Source organism: Leopardus geoffroyi, chromosome B3, assembly GCF_018350155.1.
Source record: "Leopardus geoffroyi isolate Oge1 chromosome B3, O.geoffroyi_Oge1_pat1.0, whole genome shotgun sequence".
NCBI lineage: Eukaryota > Metazoa > Chordata > Mammalia > Carnivora > Felidae > Leopardus > Leopardus geoffroyi.
In genome coordinates, this window is record NC_059337.1 from 112,252,366 (window position 1) to 112,270,907 (window position 18,542).

At 42.5% G+C, this 18,542-nt stretch overlaps 2 long non-coding RNA genes across 3 annotated transcripts in view; one reads left to right on the plus strand and one right to left on the minus strand.

Annotated features, from left to right (window-relative positions):
- Nucleotides 1-304: 304 nt before the first annotated feature.
- Nucleotides 305-18,542, minus strand: part of LOC123584009 — a 58,387-nt gene continuing 40,149 nt past the window's right edge. The window contains exons 4-8 of the long non-coding RNA XR_006705111.1: nt 14,409-14,597; nt 6,080-6,273; nt 5,718-5,821; nt 5,080-5,265; nt 305-704 (exon numbers count right to left, since the gene is read on the minus strand). This is a non-coding gene — a long non-coding RNA (uncharacterized LOC123584009). The remainder of the gene's footprint in view (nt 705-5,079; nt 5,266-5,717; nt 5,822-6,079; nt 6,274-14,408; nt 14,598-18,542) is intronic.
- On the plus strand, nt 12,276-14,899 carry LOC123584008. Of its 2 annotated transcripts, none has more exons than XR_006705110.1 (3): nt 12,276-12,694; nt 13,163-13,266; nt 14,694-14,899. It is a non-coding gene; the product is annotated as an uncharacterized LOC123584008 (long non-coding RNA). The 2 variants fall into 2 exon arrangements; XR_006705109.1 differs by having other exon boundaries at nt 12,408-12,645.

The window sequence follows — 18,542 nt, forward strand, 5'->3', positions numbered from 1 at the left end:
CCGCTAGAGAAAAGACCTTGGGGAGATGGGTCATGGTCTGTTTAAGGACAAGAACAGGTGTGCCTGGAGCTGGGGAGGCTAGGAAAAGATGTAGGAGGGCACTCAGGGAGTTGACAGGGGCTAGATTCCATAGAATTTTACAGGCTTTTTTTTTTTTAATTTTTAAAAACACTTTACTTATTTTTGAGAGAGAGAAAGAGAAACAGAGTGCAAGTGAGGGTGGGGCAAAGAGAGAGCGAGACATAGAATCCCAAGCAGGCTCCAGGCTCCGAGCTGTCAGCACAGAGCCCAACTCGAGGCTTGAACTCACCAACTGCAAGATCATGACCTGAACTGAAGTTGGAGGCTTAACCAACTGAACCACCTGGGGACCCTGAATTTTACAGGCTTTTACTCTGAAAAATGGAGGATGTATTCATTTCCTGTGGCCACTATGACAAATTACCACAAACTTGGTGGGTTAAAACAATAGAAAAACATTTTCTCACAGTTCCAGGAGTCAGAAGTCCAAAATCAGTGTCCCTGGGTTGAAGTCAGAATATCAGCATGGCTGTGCGCCACAAGGGCTTTAGGGAAGAATCTGTTTTTGCCTCTTCCAGCTTCGGTGCCTCCATGATCACATCGAATCGTCCTGTTTATTGGTCAAGTCTCCCTCTGCCTCCCTTTTATAAGCATACATGTGGGCTGCTCCAGTCTCAGAAGTTCTGGGGGGAGGGGAGAGTGGCAGTAAAGGAGCAAGCCTAAGAAGACGTGACAGCAGATGCTAGGGCCTTTGGGGGCCAGAGACAGGAATGGCTGCTCAGCCCCAGATGCCCTCTGACCCAGCACTGGGGGCTTCCTTCTAAAATACCTGAAAAAGAAAATTACCTGACAGAAAGGACCATAAACTGAAAGGGCCAAGCAAACATCCGAAAGTTCAAAAAGGCTGTGACCATTTAGGGGCCAGGACAAATATTCAGAGTCATAGTCTCCCTGGTGGAGGGTGGAGGGCAGCCAGAGCAGAGACATAGAACAGAGATCATGGCAGTGAGTTATGTGACTCACCTGGGGTGAGGCTGTCCCCAGCTGTTGTCACTAGCCTTCTGACCAGGAGGGAATGAGCCCAGCCCCAGATTCCATCTTGCAACTTGTTCTTCAGAAAACGGATATTCTGCCAAGTAGCCTAGCCTCATACAATTTGGCCAGACCTATTTTGGAGGTTGTCTGACCCTTCCCAGCACTGAGAGGAAATGGGAGAGACTAAAGAATGTGCGTTAAGCGCCTCCAGCTGCTGACATGCTGCTGACAGTGGCAGATAAGAGGAGTTGAGTGGCATACGTGAATGCAAGCTCCAATAGTCCTTGACTTGACTGCATTCAGATGGCTGGTGTGCAGTGTACTTGAAATTATTTATGCAGACCCATCAGCTCTGTTTGGGAAGGCTGATTAATGTTTGCAGGAGTTAGGGAAGAGGCAAATCAAATATTATCATGGCTCACACTGGCCCAGCCCACACACCGTCACCCCTGACCCCAGACACATGGTCCTTGAATGGACTTCCTCTTCCTTTTTGTCATTGTGAAAGAGACTTGTGTCTTAGGGATCCAGGCAACTCTCTGACTATCCAAAGGGCAGGTTTGTATGCTATTAACTCCTGTACTTCCCAAGCAAGGAGAATATATCATTTTTATAAGCACCCAAAATGGAGGTTAGAGCAAAGAACTGTAGCACATTGATATAGTAGGCCCTACATAGTAGGGAAAGCACTCTATTCATGAGATAGGGAGTTGGGTCACTACTCATATTATATTGGGTGGGATTAGAAAAGAAACAATTCTTTCTTTTTTCTTCTTTTGCCTTGCTTCCTTCCTGTCTTCTCTCTCTCTCTCTCTCTCTCTCTCTCTCTCTCTCTCTCTCTCATTTTCTTTTAAAGTATGGAACAATTTTCTCAATGATGAAAATAATTGCACTGGCATTACTTCTGTTTGGTTCTTGTTCCTAGCTTTTTAGGGTTAAATCATCATTCACAGAATAATTTATGGACAATCTGGTATATCTAAGGGTCAGTAAACTTCTCCTTTAAAGAGCCAGATAGTAAATATTTTAGGCTTTGTGGGCCATTCAGTCAAGTGAAAAAGCAGCAACTGACAAAGGTAAACCAATGGGAGTGACTGTCTTCCAATAAAACTTTATTTCAAAAAATAGGTGACAGGCTGGATTTGGCTTATGGGCTATCTTTTGCCCACCCCTGGGATAGTTATCCCAGCAATCTCCTTCACTCTTGAACCCTATCAAAGAACTCCAGAGTTAACCTCAGTGAGGGAGGAGTGGAGACAAAAGAACTAGATAACCTCATTTTCCTGACCCTAAACCAATAGCATTTCTCTTACACCCCAGCCTAGTAATAGAATATATATAGGCTCTATAAGGAATATTTTGTATTTAGAAGTAAATTGCTCTGTATTCATAGAGGGAAAAGAGGTGAGAGACAAAAACCTAAACTGTTGTTGACTTACCTGATGAACAAATTGACAATCATTCCCCTCTGCCCCACAGGGCCAATGTCAAGTCCAGACTAGATACTGGAATTTATGGGGTCCTGCCATCTTCTTCTACCACAGCCCATAGAATGTCCCACTCTGTTTTCATAGTACTGGTTATATCAATAGCTTCCCAAAAACCCAGTGTCAGGTTGTTAATTATATAATTAATCTGCCCATGTGACGATGGAGATTCTAATAAGACTCTCAGGTCTCCACTGTTTTATAGTAATAGGGAACACCTCCTAGGCTAATGGTCCATCCACTTTTTCTGAGTACCATTTCTCCCCACCTCCAGGAATCACATCCTATAGGATATGTGCCTAAAGAAGGCCCAAAGCCCCAATTTCCTGCCTCAGGACCTTTGTACATGCTGTACCTGGGCCTAGATGTCTCTTCCCCCAGTTCTTACTCTGATTAATTCCTATTTAAGTTTCAGGCCTCAATTTACATATCATTTCTAAGAATTACCTTCCCTGGCCCTCCAATGTAAACCATTCCCCTTTATTATTCTCTCTTAGCATCCTAATCTCCTCCCACATTTATCATAGGTGTTATTACATATTTAATTTTTGTCTTTTGGTTTAAGTCTGTCTTCTCCAAAAGAACTTAGGGGGAGAATATGAGGACCATATCTCTTTTGTACAACACTGCATCCCCAACGTCTCACACCATGCAGTGAGTTGGCACTTACTTAACACTTGCTGAATGAATGACCCATCATTTTCCATTTTTGCAAAAGAAAAGAGAGACATCGTTCCAGTGGGCTGGAGTCTAAGCACTCTCTCCACTCTGCAATTTGGATTGAGGTTCTGTTATGGACTGCATGTTTATGTTCCTATAAAATTCTTATGTCAAAATCCTAACCACCAATGTGATGGTATTAGTAGGTGGGCCTTTGGGAGGTGATTAGGTCATGAGGGTGGCGCCTCATGTATGGGACTAGTGCCCTTATACAGGAGGCCCGAGAGGACACCCTTGTCCTTTCCACTCTAGGAGGACACAGTCAGCAGTCTGAACAAGGAAGAGGGTCCTCACCATAACCTAACTGAGCTGGCACTCTGACCTTGGACCTCCAGCCTCTGTAACTGTAGGAAATAAATTTCTGTGGTTTATAATCCAGATAGTTTATGGTGTTTTGTTATAGCAGTTGACTAAGACAGGTTCTTACTCATCACATGCAGGACTGCTCACGGGAAGATGTAAGTGATGCACTCTGGAAACTTGCACTGGCATTAACAGGGGAAAAGAGTAGGAGGAACAGTCAGCAGAGTACAATGTCCTTGTTTCCAGAGTGCTAAAGGAAACTTTGGAACTCTAAACCAGATGGGCACGTGTTGTGTCTTCTTCCTCTTGTGGGTTTTCTTCTCCCTTGAGGAGAACTACCTACTCCTTGACATTTCCCAAACATATGGTAACCCTACAACTGTCCCCACTCCCATACGCCATCCCCAACACACCCAGTTACTTGGTCCACACTTACCCATGATCATGTAAAGTCCCTTTCTTGAGAATCCCAGTGGAAACTGAGAGGGAGAGATTCAGTCTCTCCCACCTGTCAGTTGGGTGACCATGATTTATGTAGATCAGGAAAGCAGAAGGGATTTGTCTGCAGGTAAAAAAAGAATCAAACAGATGTGAAGGGAGGAGGAGAGAGAGCACTGTTGGATTCTAGTCCCTGATTCAATTCCTTCCCTGAAGCCCTGCAAATCTGCCCTCAGGTGATTTGAGAAACTCACCTTTTTGATTAGACAGATTACCTGCTGAAAAATGAATTTTAGGTAAATAGAATGATTTCACACAGTGCATCCTCTTTAATCCTCATAGCAGTGCAGCAGGGGAAGAAATTTACATTTTACAGATGCTTTTTGGTTACACAAAAATTAGTCCTGGGCTTGAGTTTTAGTCTAATTTCTATCATAACCATATCATCTGAAGCAAATTAACTTCAGGCTGAGCAGCCTCAGTCTTCCTCAAGAAACAATTTGAGGCTGTGGGAAGGGTCTAGCAAGTGGTTAAGCATGAATCTTGTGTGTAACTTATGAAATCAATGACCCTAACCTAGAAGATTTTGAACAGGTGGGAGCTATCAATAAACTTGGCCTCAGTCTGTCTTCTCGTTCCTAAATGTGTGAATTGGATTATACAGTATCTAAGATACTTCCAGCTCTAACAGCCAACAGATTATTTTCCAGCTTCAATCACCAAAAGGTTTACTCTCCATCACAAAAGAGCTGAAAATGGCCAATAAATTTGGTGGGACATTTGGACAACACAATTATAGACCCACTTGTATCTGCAATAATTCTTTCTGGCTCTGAAGACCTTTGAAAATTTTCCCTTTTATTATGACTACATGGATCATTACTTGGCAAAGAAATTTCCCCCTAATATTGATCTATGAACATCAAGAATTACGTGCCAGGATAAAAAGATATAAAAATAAAATCTATTAACTTATTGAGAATAAAAGTCAAGGCTGAATTTTCATGAAAATTAACCAACAAATGTGACTAGCAAAACTGGATGAGCTAAGAAAATACTAGCTTAATTGACTTACCCTGCATCAGTGATTTTCAAGTAAATGTTTTCCAGTTGTGGGCCTCCAAGTTTTTCTTGATTGTTCAATGGGGAAATTTGATCCCCCAACTCTTAGTCTATTGTTGGCTCACGGAGAGCTGCAGCGTTGGTTGACGTCTTCACTGTTCTAGCCAGGCACTTCCTAGGCACACTTGCTATAGCATTCCTTGAATGAACGAAATACCAGAAAAACCAAGAATCTGTAATCTCGCTACATTAGTGGGGAAACACAAAAACAAACTGCTAGCTTTGGATCTGAGTTCCTAATCTGAAAACTCATTAAAATAGATTCTGAGTATGATGGCCTACCATTTGGATTGAAAGCACTTTCCCAAATTGTCACCAAACTTAGAAGTAAGTGATATTCAGAAACTACCTATGATTTTTAAACATGTGATATTGAGAAAATCCAAAGGCATTCAATACATGATTTTTGAATGAATAAAATAGCTTTACATATTTATGTGACTATCAAAGTTTTTAAGTGTGTATACATAAGGTGTTTATGTTTCCTTACACATAAAAGAACAAAATGGTTTGGTTTGTTGTTTGTTTTGTTTTTGTTTTTTTGTTTTGTTTTGTTTTGTTTTGCATTTTCTGTCTGTTTAAATTCTTTACCTTAGTTTCAATGTCCACACTTTGCTCAGCCATTCCAAAGTATATTCTTCTGTATTTCCTTTGGAGGCTCATCTTCAGACCTTTGGTGACCTCATCATCTGAAACTTGAATGAGAATGGGGAAAATGGGATTAACTGGGCCACATAAGAAGAGTCTTTTGCCTATCCAAGACATATTATTATTTTCTTCCTCTTGTCACACACACACACACACACACACACACACACGGATATAGATAGATGATATATAGATGAACATAGATACATATTTATATAAATAGAGATAAGTAAGACATAAATGGAAATAGAGGTATATTTCAATTTTACCTGCCTTGTAGAGCACAATAAAAATCCTGAATTTACCTCTTTTCCTGCTCCAAGCAGCATGTGATATGGTGGCGTCCTCTCCCTATAACAGAGTTGTTCATCTTCATTAGATCCCCGGGTCACTGGCCTTCATTAGCTTGCCCGTGGCCTCTCATTTGATTTGCATTGCAGGCTTCCCATATAGGTAATGATTCTAATTTAGAAAATCTCCAGAGGTCACAGCAAAGAAGCTGGGCCAGAAAAAAAGATGGACAGAAATGACAGGAAGGTGCTGACTCCCCTCACCTCTGCCTCACTCTGCACCCTCCAGAGAGAGGAGACAGCTGCAGACTGCTTGGGACTGTGGAGCTTCAGAGCTATCCTGGTTTTTCTTCAGTAAGTGGGTACTCTCAGTTAATGCCACAGGGAGCTTGACGAAGGGAACACAGAACCTTAGCCTGAAACCACCAAAGACTTTAAAAAGGTGCCAGCTCCTCTTGTGCCCTCTTCTCCTTTCTATACCATACACCTGCCGCAGCAACTCCCCCCTTCCTTCTTGTCTCAGGGCCTTTGCACATGATATTCCTTGAGCCTAGATCTCTCTTCCTTCAGCTTGTCCCTGATAAATTCCTACTCCTCTTTCAGGTCTCAGTTCACATATGGTTTCCTATAAAAATACCTCCCTTGGTCCTCTAGTTTAAATTTAGTTCCCCCTTTTATTCTTTTCTAGTATCCTAGTCTCCTCCCTCATCACATTTATCGTTAAGTGTTTTAGATTTATTCATTGTCTCTTGATTTGAAATCTGTCTTCCCCAGAGGAAAGTAGAAGCATGCTGTGGACTGAATGTTTGTATCTCCCTACCCCAAATTCTTATGTTAAAGCCGTAATCCCCAATATGATGGCATTTGGAAGTGGAATTTGAGGGAGGCAGTTAGTTTTGGAGGAGGTCTTGGGGATGGAACCTCCATGATGAAATTGGTATCTGTATAAAGAGATTAAGAGAGCAGTGCTCTCTCTCTGCCATGTGAGGACACAGGGAAAAAGTAGCTGTCTACAAGTCAAGAAGAAGTCCCCCACCATAACCTGACCATACTGGCACCCTATCTTGGACTTGTAGCCTCCAGAATGGTGAGAAGTAAATATTTATTGTTTAAGCCATCCAGCCTATGGTATTTTTGTTAAAGCAGCCTAAGCCTGGGGTACCTGGGTGGTTCAGTCAGTTAAGCATCTATTGATTTTCGCTCAGGTCATGACCTCACAGTTCATGAGTTTGAGTCCCATGTCAGATTCCATGCTGACAGTGCAGTCTGCTTGGGATTCTCTGTCTCCCTTTCTCTCTGCCCTTCCCTGGCTCATTCTCTCATTCTCTCTCTCTCTCTCTCTCTCTCCAAAATAAATAAATAAGCATTTAAAACAATTTTTTTAAAGTAGCCCAAGCCTACTAAGACGGGGGAGAATATGGAGAACACTGTATCCCTAGCATCTCATACTGTGCAGTGAATTGGCACTTAACTCATATTTATTGAGTGAATGACCATTAATTGTTGCTGTCGATAAGAGAAAAGGCCAGCATCCTTCCAGTGGATCAGAGTCTGAGCATACTCTCCACCTTATTACTTTGGCAGAGGGTCTTACTGACTGCTCAGTAGACCCTTATGTCCTATGAGGACTGCTCATTGGACGTAAGTGATGCACTTTGGGCACTCAACCAAGGTCCTTGTCTCCAAAGTATTAAAGGACACTTTAGAACTCTAAGGCTATGTGGGCCTGTTCATCTTTCATGTCATGGAGGGGGGGTCTTTTCCCTTGAGAACTACCAACTCTTTGATACTTCCCAAACTACATCAACTCCACAACTGAGCCCAGCCACCCTCTGGCTTGGGCTTAAGTTTATGTTTTATCATTTTCTCCCTCAGTCAGGCAGCACCCAGCCACTTGCATGAAGCAGAGGTGTTCAGTTTTGCAGTCAATAAAGCCAATTATTTGTATCAGTTTCCTGTGGCTACTATAACAAATTACCACAAATTAAACACATATTTATTACCTTACAGTTCTGCAGGTAGACACTTGAAGCAAGTCTCACTGGGCTAAAATTACTGTGTTGGGAGAACTGTGTTCTCTTGTGGAAGCTATACAGGGAGAATCCCATTCCTTGCCTCTTGCCCATTCTACAGGCTGCCCACATTCCCGGGCTTTCACCCCTTTCCTTCATCTTCAAAACCAACAGGTTACATCTCTCTGCTCATTCTTCCATAGTCGCATATTCCTTTCCTGCTCTTCCTGAATTTCCCGCTTCCACATTTAAGGATTCTTGTGACTATATGGAGGTCCACTCAGATGATCCAGGATAATCTCCTCATCTCAGGACCTTACCTTAATCACATCTGTAAAGTCACTTTTGCCTTGTAAAGGTTCCAAGGATTAGAACACATGAACTAGTTTGTGGGGACTAGGGTGGGGGCATTATTCTCTCTACTGCACTGGTAAATTATTCCCAGGACAAGTCTCAAAAAACAGGTGAAGAGGTTGTAGCTCCACAACTGACAGTTCCTCTGAGGATTCAAGGAATACAATAAGAAAGAGGTGAGGATTGGAACACTGATTAATAAATAAAAGGAGTGGTAGAATCCTCATGCCAGTGAGACCCATTCTCTAGCACATCATCCACTGCAATCAATAAAAGCCAGCTGTGAAAACATTTTAAGCCTGAAGAAAACGATGTTAAATAATAGACTCAAGAAATGGGAAGTCTCTGATATTTGCTAATAACAAATTTGGGGTATTCTGGGGTAAATCTTAAAGCTATTTGTGCCAGGAATTATTTCAACTGCAAATAACAGATGCAAATAACTGCAAATATTTGCAAATAACTGCAAATAACCACATGAAAATGGCTTAAGCAATAAAGACATTTTATTATTTCATGTAACAGAAAACTCAGAGGTAGGTAGTTCCAACATACGGGCAGCAGCTGAGCATCAGCCAAGACCCAGGCTCTCTCATCTTTCTGCTCTTTCTCAGGTCAGTCATGTCTCCCCTTGTGGTAGTAAGATGGCTGCCACAGTTCCAAGAATCATGTCCTTACAGAACATCATCCCAAGCACAAGGGGTGAGCATGGGGAAGAGGACCCTTTCTTCTCCTCCTGCTATCTTTCATCAGACATGAAAACTTTCCCACAAGTAGCCAGTAGACTTCACCTCAGATCTCACTCTCAGTGGGCCAGTTAGGTCACATGCCCACTCATTGGCTATTTCTTGGCAAAGAGGAATGACATTCCATAATTGGCCTAGACTAACCAGAGTTGTCCCTCTGGGGGTGAGCACATTGCCACTCCAAGTAGAACTGGGGGTCTCCTAAAACAGAAGAAGGAGAATAACTATTGGGTTGACAACCAATGGTGTGTGTCTCAAAAACATTAGCTGCTATTTATTTTTCAGTGTGCTAACACATAAGCAGGTGGCTCTCCATTCAGAACAAAACAAGTTTTTTGTTTAGATCTGAGATACATATCAAGCTAATCTTCTCATCAATTTGGACCAGAATGATTATGGTAATATACACAGTTAGTCTAACTTTACCTAATTTTGTGTCAAAAATAAGCAAAGACATTAAAATTTGTATCCAGGGACAGATTCCTATGTGGTAATCATCCATTGTAAGCTATTTATTAAATACCTGTAATATCCCTGGCACAGGAGCTAAGCACTAGGTTTAAGATATAGTTCCTCTCCTTGAATAGTTACAATAGAGATGGTTAAGTATTATTACAGGTGCAAGTACATGGAACAAGGAGAGCCCTATGTTGGGGTTATGGAGAATGTTTGGAGGATGTGACACTTTAGAGATAACTGAAGGACAAATGGGGTTAGCCAAATGAGGCATGAGATGGGGACTAAGTTCTGGGGTGAGGAGAGGATGAGGAAGTATTCCAGATGAAGGAACTAGCTGTGAAAAGACCTAGAGGTAAGACTTCTTTTTTGAAAGACTTTATTTTTGAAAATAAATATAATTCAATATGGCAGGACCAGAGTGATTAGTGGTGTGAGGAGATAGACTGGAGTCACATCACAAATTCAGACTCTCTCTCAAGGACAGTGGTGAGTTACATAATCAGATTTGCATGTTAGAAATCTAGCTGTTGGTGGGGCACCTGGATGGCTCCCTCGGTTGGGTATCCAACCTTGGCTCAGGTCATGGTCTCACAGTCCGTGAGTTTGAGCCCCATGTTGGGCTCTATGCTGACAGCTCAAAGCCTGCTTTGAGCTGTGTCTCCCTCTCTCTCTGTCCACCACCCCCTCCCGTCTGCTCTCACTCTGTCTCTCTCTCAAAAAAAAAAAAAAAAAAAAAAAAAACACATAAAAATTAAATCTAGCTGTTGGTGGAAAATGGATTAGAGAGGTCCAGTGGTAGACTGTATTATTGGCCCTCTTGCTTACTGCTCCCTGCATCCACACTGTTACCATGGCCTCATAGCGAGCCAAATATATTTCTCCACCTTTTGACTTTAGGCCAGGACATGTGACTTGTTTTGGCCAATGGCATGTGGGTAGAAGCAATCATGTGCCATTTCTAAGCTGAGTCCTTAAGAAACCTTGGGTATTTCCTCTCGCCCTTTTGTACCTCTGTCTTTGCCATGAGGAGAACGTGCTGTGGCCGGTTCACTGGGTCCAGGAGGAAGAGAGGAGACAAATGGAGCAGAACCACTCCAGCTGCTATAGTCTAAAGCATAGCCGACTCAGTTGCCCCACAAACTCATAAAGGTTTTTGCCTTTATGGGATGTTGAGATTCTTCACTATGCAGCATCATTGTGACAACTACTAACTAAGAGAAGGCCACACTAAAAACAGAGTGGTGTATTAGGAGACTATTGTAGCTGAAGGAGAAAGCTTATAGTCACCTGAACCAAGATAATGAGGATGGGGATGGACAAAAACAGATTCAAAAGATATGAGAAAACAGAATTGCTATGACATAGTAGGTATAGAAAGGAGTTGCTTATGAAAGTCCCCTGAGGTTGTTTCTTGGATAATTATCCACTGAGATGGGGAGCACGAAGGGAGGATGATGTGTTTTGTTATGTTGAATTTGAGGCATCTGTGAGATATCCAAGAGAAGAGGTCCAGTAGACATGGATCTAGAGCTTGGGAAAGGTCTAAGCTGAGCCATAAATGAACATGCAGGTGGTCAACAAAGCCATGGGCCTAGATAAAGACCCTTGAGAAAAAGTACAGAGCAAAAATGTGGAGGATAGAATTCTAAGGAAGCTGCACTCAAGGACAAAACTACAAGAGTCTTCAAAGAAGACCAAGGAAAAGTAGCCAAAAAAGAAAAAGAAATACCCAGGGAGTGTAGTGTCTGGGAGCAAAGAATAAGAGGGCTCTAAAAAAAAAGGAGGGTGTGGTCAATTGTGCAGAAAACTGGTGAGGAAAGAGGTAAAGAATTTATGAGGAACCACAAAGAATCTACCTAATTTACAAAGAAAGGAAAGATATTTTCGCCCCAGAAAGTCAACATAGTCCTAACCCCAAGGTCAGACACTGAGATTCGTTGAGATGTTCAGAAAGTGAGCAAAAGCAAGATTCAGGGCATTTTGAGACATTATCCTCTCCTGGTCCCTCTGGATGAGCGGTGCATTGGAGAAGAACTTTGCTTTCCCTGCAGCAGGTTACCATGTCATCCATGCTACTCTACCAAGAGGTCTTGGCAAGCCTGACAAGTCCAGTAGAAGCAGTGTCTGATAGGTGCCAGGGCTGTCCACAGTCCCTCTGACTCATTTCCCATTAATTCGGGTGAATTTTCTGAATGCCTTGGAAGCCTCTAATCGATCCAGCCTGGCTTCTGCTGTCGGGACCCATGGTAACGCCTGCTTTCAACAGCATAGTTGGCTCTTTCCCCTTGTGTTCTGGAGTCTGAGTTCTATAGACCAGCTGGGGGCTAAAATATCAATACTCCTCTGAGGGAGGACAGGAGGACACGCTGGAGAGGAGGTGAGAACGTGGGCATGTTGAGGAGTGAAAGCCTTGCATGGCTCACATGCAAACACACATGGCCACAGTGCCCAACACAGGATCTGCTGGGGCTCTCAAACAATTACCACATTTATGACCTCAGTGATTGCTCAGGTTGGGGAACACCAGAAGTTTGTTTTCTTTTTCAATTGGAACTGACATTTCCCCACGATTGGATTCCTTTGAAATCACGGAATTGCAGCCCAGATAGTTCATAAATATATTCTGTTCCACCTTGTAGCATTTATTACGAAGACCGATCAGCCAAAGAATATGGCCTTTCTGCTTTTTATTTCCTGCTTTACTGCAGTCACTTTTAAGATACGGTGGTGTGGTTGGCAGGATGGGGGTGACTCACAGGCAGTGGTAAGTGTGTGACTGAGTAGAGAGAGGCATCCTGTTGCTCTCTGGGACTCCATCTGTTGCCTACTCCAGCCAGTCTCCTGGAGGAAGGGTCTGGAAAAAGATATCAAGCGTCCTGGGGGAAGCAGGTGCAGAGGGGAAACTGCACACCACGGTGGAGGCCACCCCAGAAGAATTAGAGTAGAGCAGCCATTCTCTCCCACCTCCACCCCCTTCAGCCATCTTTGAGTCTAAAGGAAAGAATCATTGGTTAGAGTGTTCTGGAGAGGAATTCTGGGACTTTGGGCAGCTGAAGTTTGTGAGTCCTCATGTGCATATGTTGGGGGGGACGGTGTGAGACAGAAAGACTTATTTGTTATACAAACATTTACCTACTAGTGGCAGACTTTGGGTGAGAGCATGAGGACTCAACATTGAATTGTCTCTGTCCTCCAGATGCTCCCAGTCACACGGGGGTCACTGAGCTGAGAGTCAGGACAGGGTGGGCCCAGGGTGCCACAAGAGCACTAGGAAGAGCTTCCCGGAGGAAGTAGAGGCTGCTGCTCGGAAGGCCCCTTTGATGTGAGATAAGTGCCCTCCAAGTTGTTAGGCCCCAGGTGCTGAATAGGAAAGAAGGTAGAGGTGCAGGACCAAAGCCCATTCCAAGAACGACAGTTGTGTATTTGGTAGGCTAGCAGGGTGGAGAAGAATTCTCCTGTGTTGATATTGTGGCCCTCTCATTTGCTGGCTCTGTGGCCATAACGTTTTTGTATCTCTATTTCTTTAGTGTATAAAGTGTGCGAAGATAACTTGCCTCATCGGGTTGCTGAGGGGACTGAGTGAGAAAATCCACTTAAAGTCCGAGGAGTGCTTTCCCACCAGGTGCTCTCGGTAAGTACCAGCTCTTACCAGGGCAGGACCCGATGCTGTATGAGTTTCAGAAAGGACAGGGAGAACAAGGAACACCAGGGTCTGCACCTTTGTTCCTTGGGCCCTATTCACACAGAATGGGTGGCCGACCCCATCAGAATCGGCCCGAGAGTTAATGTACAATTACTTTAAATGGAAAAAGGAGAGCAAAGTTTTTCTTCATCTCTTGTCTGCCTTATTCAGGGTTTAAATACCAGTCGTAATTCTCATTCATTTCCTTGTGAAATAAATGGCAAGGAGCATGGTCTACTTCTCCTAATGGGGAGAATGAAACCTCCCATTGGTTAACTAACTCATCCCCAATCCCACACTGAGATTATTGAAGAGTGGGGACCTGAACTCTGATCCTCTAAACCACAGGCTCAGGCCTCCTAATAAATCACCAGGCTTCCTGTCTGTCATTTACTACCCAGCTAGATCTTCCCTCCACCGTTGCTGAACTGCTCACACAAGGTGGAATGATTTCATTGCGCAAGTCACGGCTCAGAAACAGAAAATGTTGCCTCAGGCATTTTCTTGGATGTTTGATTTTAATATCAAAGCTGGTTCTGACCATAAGGAGCAAATACCAAGTGACTGACTCTCTTAGATTTCTCAGACAGCCGAGAATGGAGGCTAGAAGCAAGCTAGCCTTAAAGGGTCAGCAGAAGGGGACAGGGGCACCAGGTGACTTTTATTGGTGTGAGTGGGAACTTGACTCTGCTGTCTAACTCTGCTCTGCTGTTCACCCAAAGGAAGACTGTGGCTTTTAATTACAGAAAACCAGTAGCTAGAATTATTAATAATAACAAAAGAAGCTGTTTGCACAGCAAGTAATTTGTGGTAATGTTTTGCAATTGATAGTCATTTCTATTATTTAAACACTAATTAATTCATGGACTCAGGAATGTATTGACTTTACTTACAGTGTTATGGCAGCCCTCCTAGCTTAAAACCATTCCTTACTGGTTCCTTTAGATAATTCAAATGCACTGTTTATTTGTTCTAGTTGAGGGTGTTTATAGGGCTTGCACCTTCTGAGAGAGCCTTATGGGCAGTTTACATAAAAATGACCACTCATAAGGTCTGGTCCTTCTGAAGAGTTAGTCTGATGCTTTTCTTACCAGTAGAATTCCCAGAACACCCCTCAGTTATTTGTTGAAAAGTCTATGGCCCATCTGCAAACTGAGAAGAGTGGATTCTGTGAATGCAGCTGTCATTTTGCAGCAATGTCCTGGCAGGTCTGGCTTTTCTGCAGACAAGTTTCACAGAAATCCTTCCACCTCCCCAGGCCCACAGGTCTGCTCTCTGGGCTGCAAAATGAGGGAGATGAAGTGGTCAGCCTTGCAAGTTTTCGAAGCTATAAATTTGAATAAGTTAAGAGAATAAGTGAATATGCTTTCTTGCAGGTACATTGAAGGTTCTCACTGATGGCAAGGGAAAAAACAGAGGAAGATTCATGGGCCAGTGTCACTAGAGGATTCACTGCCGACGGACATGAGCTGCCTGTTCCAGTTTAGTATCTCTGCATCTTCCTGAAGGCTGAGTTTTACTATTTGACTCCTATCCCTTTAAACAACACGCTGCGCATAAAATAAAATCTACTGAATCTCAACTGAGGCTCTAGGCTGCTATTTTATAGAAGATATTCCAGAATATTTTTCCAAGTTTATTTACAAGATGGGAGTCTTTACATTCCATTTATTGGACATATTAATTTTGTTTTTGTTTTTGTCTCAGGAAGACAAAGGAAGGCATTTATAAACTGTCAGGCTTCACCTCACAAGGTCAGAGCTGAAATCCCCATTTAGAAAAAGTCAACTCTAGAATGCAAATATGTTGTACTGTTACTGCTGGCTTGTGGCTGTGAAAGTCAGCTGGTTTCAGTCACCTTGAGAGATCACAATCATGGATTAATGTTCTTATAATTCCATTAGCTTTGTTCTGTTTTATGGTTTCATACCATAGTCCTAACTTCACTCAGCTCTTACAAATGTGTGTTACTGGTTGTAAGAAACATTTATTCTAAACTGAAGTTTGGTACTGTGTTCTTGTTACCTGTGGATGGAATTTCTTCTCATCTTGGACCTACCAACGTTGAGCACTTTCCTGAATCACAAGTGGAAAGGTCAAGTCTCTTGGTATAGGAAGCCTTGTCTGCCTGGTTGAATCCTGACTTTCATATGGCATCCCCCAGCTCAATGGCTCTCCTATCATTTTCCTAAGCAAGTCTAATGTCAGGTCTAAACCTTACCCCACACTTCTCTGCCGAGCCTTGAATAAGCTGTTGTGAGCCTTGCCAACCCATCATGAGATGCAGCCAGGGACAGAACCTCTTAGGATATTGTACAACATTTGGAAGAGATCAAACAAGCAGACATGGTCACATTTTAAATAAGGAAATTGTCAGAGAACCAAAGGGCTACCCAAAAAATTGACTTTGGACTTTCCTTTTGCTGGAATTCATCAAGAAATAATGTGGATGAAAGCAACTAAGCTTTGGGGCTGCTAGGTGGCTCAGTTGGTTGAGCATCTGACTTTGACTTAGGTCATGATCTCGTTGTTTGTGGGTTTGAGCCCTGCATCGGGCTCTGTGCTGACAGCTCGGAGCCTGGAGCCTGCTTCAGATTCTGTGTCTCCCTCTCTTTCTGCTCCTCCCCCACCTGCACTCTCTCTCTCTCAAGAATAAATAAATATTACAAAAATTCTTTAAAAAAAAAGAAAGCAACTAAGCTTTTCTTTTTTAATAAAATAAAAATAATGAGGAGGGACATGCCCTAGACTTCAAAATATACTATTAAGCTGAAAAATAAAATAAATAAACATTTTGGTACAACTAGAAAAATACACATATTAAGAAGACATAACCTAGATATAGACCTTGAGATTTATAATTGATCTATAATAAAGGAAGAATTACAAATTCAACAAATGGATTTGGGGTAATTAGATGTTTCAGGAGGAAAAGAATTAACTTAAATATTACTCCCACAGCATTTTATAAAATAATTTCAAATGAGTGAGATATATGAGAGAAGTATACACACACACACACACACACATACACATATGTACACACACATACACACACACACACACAATGAAACTTAAAATATCATAAGAAATTGTAAAAAGATTTTTACGTGACATCTATATGGCAAAGGACTTTTTAAACATAAAAATAATAGAAGTTCAAATAGATTTGACTAAATAAAAATTTAAAACACTGTGTCTATTTAAAAAAAATCATTGTCAATATTCAAAGACAAACTATGAAAAAATGCTTATCAAACGAGGAAAGCAAATGACAGTGGATCAGTTTTTAAGTCTCCCAGAATTCCCACACAAAGATGAAGCAGCTAGAGAGCAAAAAATTAAAAAGCCATGGACAACGCTTCCAACAAGTCCAAGCAACAAGGTATCCCCAGAAACCCCAAAACACAAGTAGGCAGGGCACGTCACCAGTAGCTTCAAGATTTGCAAGGTATTAGCAGGTGTATCAGAGGAAGCTAAAGGAGGGAGGGGAAGCTGACAGAAGTACAGCCAATTTGAGAACAGCAGCTGAATCTAGAAAGGAGTTTGCCCAATCCAATAGCGGTGAGTGAAAGGGGGTCTGGGATGAGGCCTTGAGGGGTCCCGGGGCAGTCTTTACACTGCCTACTCTCGAGAGTGACCACTCGGAACTCTCCCCTGGGAGAATTGTCAATAATTATATATGTTGTGGCAATTTTTGTATTGTTATTCTGATAATGTTGTGTGTGTGAGATGGGCTAAAGCTAATGAGCACTTATGGAATGTTCTACCATCTCCTACATCCTTGAGAACCAGGATTTTGGCATGGAGGAAAGGAGATACAGATGTACTACAGAAGAGGTTAAGTAAGTGGAAATCTTACAGCCCTGAAATTGAATTGGAAGGATGAATACGAACGCACGAGGTGTGTGCATGCAGAATATGATATACGTGGTCCTAAGAATGATCGCCATGTGCAAAACCATTCCATAAAAGCCACAAGGCTTATGGCAGAAATGAGAATAAAGGCACAACACTCAAACACTTCATCGGTGACATTTTTTTAAGGGTAGACATTTAGCAAAGATGGTGGCGCAATTCTATACATGTTAAATTAGTAAGAAATACATAAATAGGACAATAAATATGGCACTTTGCCTTGAACAAGACCTGAGGGTTGCTTGTGGAAGGGGGCTCGGAAGGGTGTGGCTTGTTGGTTATTGTGAAGCAGTGGGAAGGAGGCTTAGTTGAAACTGGGTAGAAAGTTGGAATACCTGCTGTGTGTGGGCGGCTGGCTCATTAGCCTCTGTTGGGCATTGGTGCTAAGAGTTCCAAGATCTTTTGTAGCCTTAAATCCTGGGTCATGTTTTTCTGCCTTTGAGATGGAGGCCGTTTGAGCATTGCATTTATAATAGATACCTGTTTCATCACCATCGAGTATGTGACCCGATGCACAGCTCCTTCGGGTAGCTTCTGTGTCGCTGCTGGAAATTCTTTTGCTGCTTTCTAGTCTGTACTTGTGGCTTCACCTGACAGCTGAAAATTCTGGAGATTGGAGATATTCCGAACCACCAAACCAGCCACTCATCGCAGCAAAAGATGCCACTTCTGCAGGATTTGGCAATTTGGGTTTAAGGCCTTTGTGTATAGCTGTGCTTTCTCTCTGTCTGTTGGAAAGATTAGTCCTGATTGTTTTTTCACTGTTTCATGTATTCTTAAGCAGCTTGGATCAGCTGGGTGCGGTTTTCTGCCTTCACCCAATATTTCTCCTGTATGAAACCACCCATAGCCAAACACAAAATCTGTGTTGGGCTCAAATTGTTCCTTAATATACCGATCATGTTTGAACAAGTTTACATTTTCAAAACAAGCATTATAGCAGAACTGACTGTACATAGATATGCCCCCCCCCCCCGCCCATTAATTCCTTAGGTCTGTCCACTGAAAGGACTAAAAACAGTGACTAATATTGTAGCAAATTAGCAATGAGTATCACTGGCACCATATCCCAGTCTAAGAAATCAGGGCTTCTTGGAGGAAGGGCTGGTTTTGGGTCTGGGGCAGGTATATAAGCTGAACCTCATCATCCTGAATAGCAAGAAAGGCATCAAAGACTACTGGCACCATGCCCAAAGGTTTCAGGAGCCAACTGAAGAAACTCCCACTTGCCAAAGATGGCAAGTTTGTATTTCAATAGGATAATAATTGTAGAAATATATTTGAATCCATCAAATATGTTTAAAGCC